At 43.9% G+C, this 6,606-nt stretch overlaps 1 pseudogene; it reads left to right on the top strand.

The window, feature by feature from the left end:
- The first annotated feature begins 2,141 nt into the window (after window positions 1-2,141).
- On the top strand, window positions 2,142-4,132 carry LOC139928963 (SCAN domain-containing protein 3-like; annotated as a pseudogene).
- The last annotated feature ends 2,474 nt before the right edge of the window (window positions 4,133-6,606 follow it).

Genomic DNA, 6,606 nt, shown 5'->3' with positions numbered 1-6,606 from the left:
CAATTTGTCACAAGATAAGACATCTAAAAGTTCAATTTCAGTCATAACTCAGTTTTGACCAAAATCTTAGTTACTGCAGTTTGGCTTTGTAGGGCAGTATGGCTCTGCCCAGTCTTGAGACCAAAGGCGGGGATGTAGGTACAATCCCTCAGCCGTCCTGAAAACTACAGTTCCCTATGTAAAGAACTACAACTGTTTCCTGTGGTAAATCCCCTTAACACCCACAACCGTGCCCTGATAGGCTGCCAGTCATTTCACACCTAGGTGTGAAATCACCTATCTTAAAAACCAAGTGCTGCCATTGTTCTCTCTCTGTCACTTGAGCTATCTGGGGCTCCCCTCTCTCTCTCTTGGGCTCTCTCTCTCGCTCTCTTTCCTGCTGGCTGCTCAGAGGGACTGGTGTCCCTTCTCCTGCAGACCCAAGGCCTGTACTGTCTCCTGCCTTCTCCAAAATGGAGTGCATACGTGCAGCCCACCCTCTCTTCCCTGCAGAAGAAAACTGCAGATGTGAAAGGAACTTTCCCCTGCTAAGAAAGCAGAGTGACCAGAACCAGGACAGAACCAGAGGCCTACACCAGAAGCCCACGACGTGCTGAGGAGCACACAAAACTCTCTCTTTCCCTCCACATGCAACATACGTGGCCAACAGAGAGAAATACAGCTGGATCACCGACCCAGACATCAGGACACAACAGAACAATCCTTTTCCCTGGAAAACCAGAGTTTGAAACCGCAAGCTTTGAACCGCGTACAATGCGACAAACAAAGGACTCCAAGTAAGACTGCAACATCTGGGCATATAGCGTAGTAACAGTTAGCATTAGGAAAATAACAGATATACTGTATATTCAATGAAGTGAATATAAACTGCTAATGTTGAATTGTTGAGATACATTGCATTTACTGTTGGTCTGTTAACACCAAATAGCCATCCCATATGTTGGATAGGATAAATACATAAACTTAGGGATTGCATGTATTTTATCTCCACTTACATGATCTAACTTCATAATCTCATAAAGAATATATCTTTATTCTCATATTCCATTGCTAGATAAAATCCCTGAAGTTTCATTCAGCTCAGTTCACCAACTCCACTTAGGCCTACACAGCTGTCCCTCCATCTAGGCTAGTGTTTCTCAACGGGGGTGGTACCACCCCCCGGGGGGCGTTCAGAGAACGTCGGGGGGCGCTGGAAGCAATATTTTTGAAAGGGGGGCGTTGAGGTGTTCTTGGGGGGCGAGTTTACACCAAAGATTCATGACGAGACGAGGTGAAACTTGCAACTACTTGCAAAAGAATGTGGTCTGCAACATTCTAAAACCTGCCAGTTTACACTAATGAGACTAGACGAGATGGTGTATTGTTTCCATACTCTTACTTCAGTGTTTCTGTCAGCTTTCTGTAGCGCAGCTTCATGCTGCCTTCACGGGAACGGGACGTCAGAGTATCATCTATAAAATTTCACCAACATGGCGTTTACTGTGTCAGCTCAGGAAAATGGATGCTCTCTTCCTTGGTATTCCTTGGTGGAGGAAATTAAGAGTTTCTTCCTCTTGAAAGCATTCATTTCTCCCGAGGATAACACCATGTTATCACCGTGGTTATACATTTACAAGAGGGATATTCCGCTGTCGGACTTCCTGTGAAAGCAGCCGATTCCAGCTGAGACGGGAGAGTTTACACCGCTGCAACTTTTCTCTGCAGCGGTTTCGTCTAGTCGTGAACTTTAAAGTCTTCATTAAACATCTTTAATAAGTCTATGAATAAAAGGAAATGTGAAATCCCAAAACATGGGACATTTACCAGGTTTAATTTGCCTGGAATAGCACAAAACAATATCAGACCAAACTCCATTCAAAAATCTGCTAAATTAATTCTGCCCTATTTAATGCCAAAAAGTTACATGCTGCATAATATGTGACATAGGCTATGTGACATATGTATGTCACATACATATGTGACATACATATGTATGTATGTCACATATGTCATTACACATGTAATGACATACATATGTCATTACATGTATGACATATGTAATATAGAAAAAAAGTTAAAAGTAATACGCGCAAAAGTATTACTTTTGCGCATATTACTTTTTACTTTTTTTCTTTTTGCACATTGGAAAACCGCGAGCAACATATCAGCAAAATGGCACAGAATAAGAAAAAATGCCGCCAGTATTCTATTGAATACCTTAGCTATGGATTCGTACCTTCTCCCACCAATGCACAACTTCCAATGTGTTTATTGTGTGAACAAGTGTTTTCAAATGAGGCCATGAAACCCTCACGTCTCAAGGAGCACCTTACGAAGATCCACCCGGACAAGGCAGACAAGGAGCGTCCGTTCTTCCAGGCCCTCAAAGAGAAGCATGGTAGGAGCACCATCAGCAGTCAGCATATAACATCTCCCTGCTGATAGCCAAATGTGGACAGCTGTTCACAATCGGAGAGAAGTTGGTGCTCCCTGCCATCAAAGAGATCATATCTACCGCGATGGAGCGCGATCCCACACAGGTGCTGAAATCCATCCCATTCAGCAATGACACCGTGGCATGCAGGATAAATGAAATGGGCGCCGATACAGAGGAGCAGCTGTGTGCCATCCTGCGGGACTCTCCATTCTCCAGTGGTTGTCTCTCCGAGACAACCACCTCTGACAACAACGCTCTGCTGATGGCCTATGTCCGCTATAAGGCCTCCAACAGTCAGGAGATGGCTGAGGAATTTTTGTTTTCCAAATATCTGGAAACAGACACCAAGGGCCAGACCATTTTTAATGCGCTTTATATGTATCTACAGGAGAAGTCAATCCCAATCACCAACATCCTCGCATGCGCCACTGATGGTGCCCCCTCCATGGTTGGCAGGTACCGTGGCTTCACCGCTCTGCTGAAGGAGCAGGTCCCGCATATCCTCACAGTCCACTGTGTCTTGCACCGCCACAACCTTGTGGCCAAATCTAAAAGTCCACCTCTCTCAATGTTGCAGTCAAGGCAATAAACAAAATAAAAGCCCATGCCCTGAATGACAGACTGTTCCGACAGCTGTGTCAGGAAAACGATGAGACATTTGAGCGTCTTCTTCTCCATACTGATGTCCGCTGGCTCTCAAAAGGAAACTGCCTTGCTCGTTTTTGTGACCTGTTTGACAGCATCGTGGAGTTCCTGGAGGAGGTTGATGCAGCTCTCGGGGAAAAGGTGTCATCCAGCCGCTGCGACATCATGTACCTCGCAGACTTTTTTTAAAAGATGAACGAAGGCACGCTAAAGCTCCAAGGAAATGGTATAACTCTGGTCCAGTGCAAGGCGGTCATTCACAGTCTCACCTCCAGGCTGGATCTGTACAGGCAGGGCATAGGCAGGAGGCAGTTTGCTCATTTCCCGCAGTTGACCAAGGTTCAGAAACAACGCTAAATAGATAGGCTGTAATAGGCCCGCTATTATTATAATTAATATATTTTATTTCTATGAATACATTATGTTGTAATGTTTATTATATTGACTTGTCTGAAAATATAGGCCTATATCCCTATGCATTATAAATATAAAGAAACATTTATTAGTAGACTAATTAGCAATAAAATAACCAGTTCAAAATCGTCTAAAAATCTGCACCAGAGAACAATTTGCTGGTTATACTCATTGCAGGTGTCTGAGGCTCTTACCGATGACCGCCTCCTCATTTACACCGACCACCTGAGGATGGTTAAGGCCGACATGGAGATCCGCTTCAGGGACCTCCTGAACCTCGATGTTCCCGTCTGGGTGGTGCAGCCCTTTCAGGCGGATGTGACCGAATGCGAGCCCGCTATCCAGGAGCATCTTGTCGACATCCAGTGCGACGACGAGGCCAAGGCTACTTTCCGCACCTCTGGCTGGGGCAGCATGTGGGTCAAATATGCCCAGCGTTACCCGGCTCTCTGGGAGAAGACCAGGCTGCTTCTTCTTGCTTTCCCAACAACTTATCTAGTTGAGCAGGGATTCAGCCAGGTCCTCCACATGCAGTCCAAGTACCGCAATCGCTTGGACTTGATGGCCTCAGGTGCACTACGGCTGAAACTAACTTCTCTGCAACCCGCAGTGAAGAAACTGGCAGAGAACCACCAAGCGCAGGGCTCACACTAACTTTCAAAGCAATTTAGCTTATTTCCTTTGAAAGTTAAGATAAATCCTTATGCTTTTTTCCAGTAGCCTCAGACCTTTTCCTTGGTAGGCTGCTCTTGTTTTCCGTTGGAACAATTAATAAGAATGCTTCTTGTTTGGCATTTCTGATTGGCTGCTGTTTGTGATAGGCCTACCTAATTAAAGTTTGAATGTCAAATTTCTAACCGTTGCATTTGTTTAACACTCATAAATATAATTTCTATTCACATGTCTTTTTTGCTCCCTGGGAAACTAATGATAATGATATTCCAACTGTCCAGTTAAATCAAATGTTATTTGGCATTCAATGACATGCTTTTTAATGATATAACACAGAATAATAATCATACTACTACTAATAATAACAATAATAATAATAATATAATAATATAAATAAATAATAAATATATAGGCCTGATATAAATATAATAAATAATATAAATAATAATAATCATCATAATCATAATCATAATAATAAACAGGATAATAATCAACATTAATATTCAGGGAAGACAATTAGCCTACATTTTATTTGATGGGGGGGCGGTAAGGGACCTGGATAATGGATAGGGGGGCGCTGGCCCAAAAAGGTTGAGAACCACTGATCTAGGCCTATGGTTTATTTACCCTTTGTTCCCCTCTCTAACAAAGGGACAGCACCTGGCCTTGCGGCCAGCATGCTCACACATACCCTATAGATAAGGACACATGCACGCACACACACTCACGTTCATACACACACACCTGTAAATAGTTTGTATTTGTTCGTGTTACTTTTGATACTTTTATTCAATAAATTGTGTGTTGATTCTAAAAGGGTCTTGTGTCTGTATTACATAATGCAGGAAAAGTTATAACTCTTCATAATCAGTGGCACTGTGTGAAAAGACTCATATTCCTTACATTAATATTACCCACATGGGAGGACATTCCCTACGCACTCTGGCTTGAGTCTGTACCCCACCTTCACCACCCCAGTCAAAATGGCCTGGACACGCCACTGACTCCAAGGTGATGGACAGCAAAGGTAAACTGTCCAGTTGTTACAGGTCTAAATCAACTGACCGACAGACCTTCCTGTCTGTATGAACTGTCTAACTGCTCTTAAGCCTTTATCAACTGTCACAGGACCCTGGAACTGCCAGGACGGATCGTGTAGCAGTTTGTGCTCTCAAGGACTATGGCTCTGCCCAATCTTGAAACCAAAAGGGGGGATGTAGGTACAATTCCTCAGCCGTCCTGAAAACTACAGTTCCCTATGTAAAGAACTACAACTGTTTCCTGCGGTAAATCCCCTTAACACCCACAACTGTGTCCTGATAGGCTGCCAGTCATTTCATTCCTAGGTGTGAAATCACCTATCTTAAAAACCAAGTGCTGCCATTGTTCTAAGGCTCTCTCCCTCTCTTCCCTACTGGCTTCTTCCTTCCTTTACCATTTATATTTTGAACCTTGGCAGAAATAGTCAGTGCAACTGTCATCTTTGAACAGTATCAACTTTTCTTGTTTTTAAACAAGCCATTTCTTTGTCATCACTCGCCACATTTCCTCTCTTTCTCTGTCTCTCTCTTTCTCCCTGTCTGTCTGCTGTCCCATGTCACAGCACCGCCACAGCTCAAAGTGTCTCTGGTAGAGCAATTGCCACTCTGCCAGAGACTTGGCATGATTGGCTGTGCTGTGCCAAGTCATTTGCATAAACACACGCAATTGGACAAGGCACTGCAGTTGGAGCACCCTTGTGACATCATTGAAATGACAAAGCTGAGCTGGTTTAAAAAAAAAAAAAAAGCTTTTTATTTCTTATTTTATATGAAATGCTTTGCAGTCCATAGAGATCCCTTGCTGGGTCCAGGCCTGGACTGAGGTCCACTAGCTGAAGACCACTGCTGTAGAGTAATCCAGTGTGTCACATCTTGTTCAATGCCTTCTCTATGTCAAAAAATTGTTTTTGTTGAAACTGCACGTGATTGCTTCTGATAACCGGAGGATGTTGTCGGTGGTGGATATGTTTTTGCAGAAGCCTGCGTAAGGAATGTCCAGGAGTCCCATGTGCTCTGTGTGTTGAGTGAGGCATGCAGGGATGATGCGTTTTCCAATGTGGCTGAGGAGGCTGATGGGTCTGTTATTGATGGGATGTTGTGGGTCCTTGCCATGTTTATGGATCATTGAGACTATGGCTGTTTTCCAGGGCAGGGGAAAGTGACCGGTGGTGAGGCAGGTGGTGTAAAGGAGGGAGAACAGATTGAGTTAGGTTTCTGGTACTCGCTTGATGAGGATGGTGTCAATAGTGTCTTCTTCAGGGACCTCATGTATAAATGTTGCGTACGCACAAAAAGGTTGCGTACACCAGTGTTCACGCACACATCGGGATGTATAAAAATAAACTTGACGTGACCATGCATACACACATTTTTCTGGTTTTGTCAGGTGCCGACGGCAAACGGCAAAGTAGTGAA

Source organism: Centroberyx gerrardi, chromosome 4 (genome assembly GCF_048128805.1).
Source record: "Centroberyx gerrardi isolate f3 chromosome 4, fCenGer3.hap1.cur.20231027, whole genome shotgun sequence".
In the NCBI taxonomy this organism is placed as follows: Eukaryota; Metazoa; Chordata; class Actinopteri; order Beryciformes; family Berycidae; genus Centroberyx; species Centroberyx gerrardi.
This window is presented reverse-complemented; position numbering and strand designations above follow the sequence as displayed.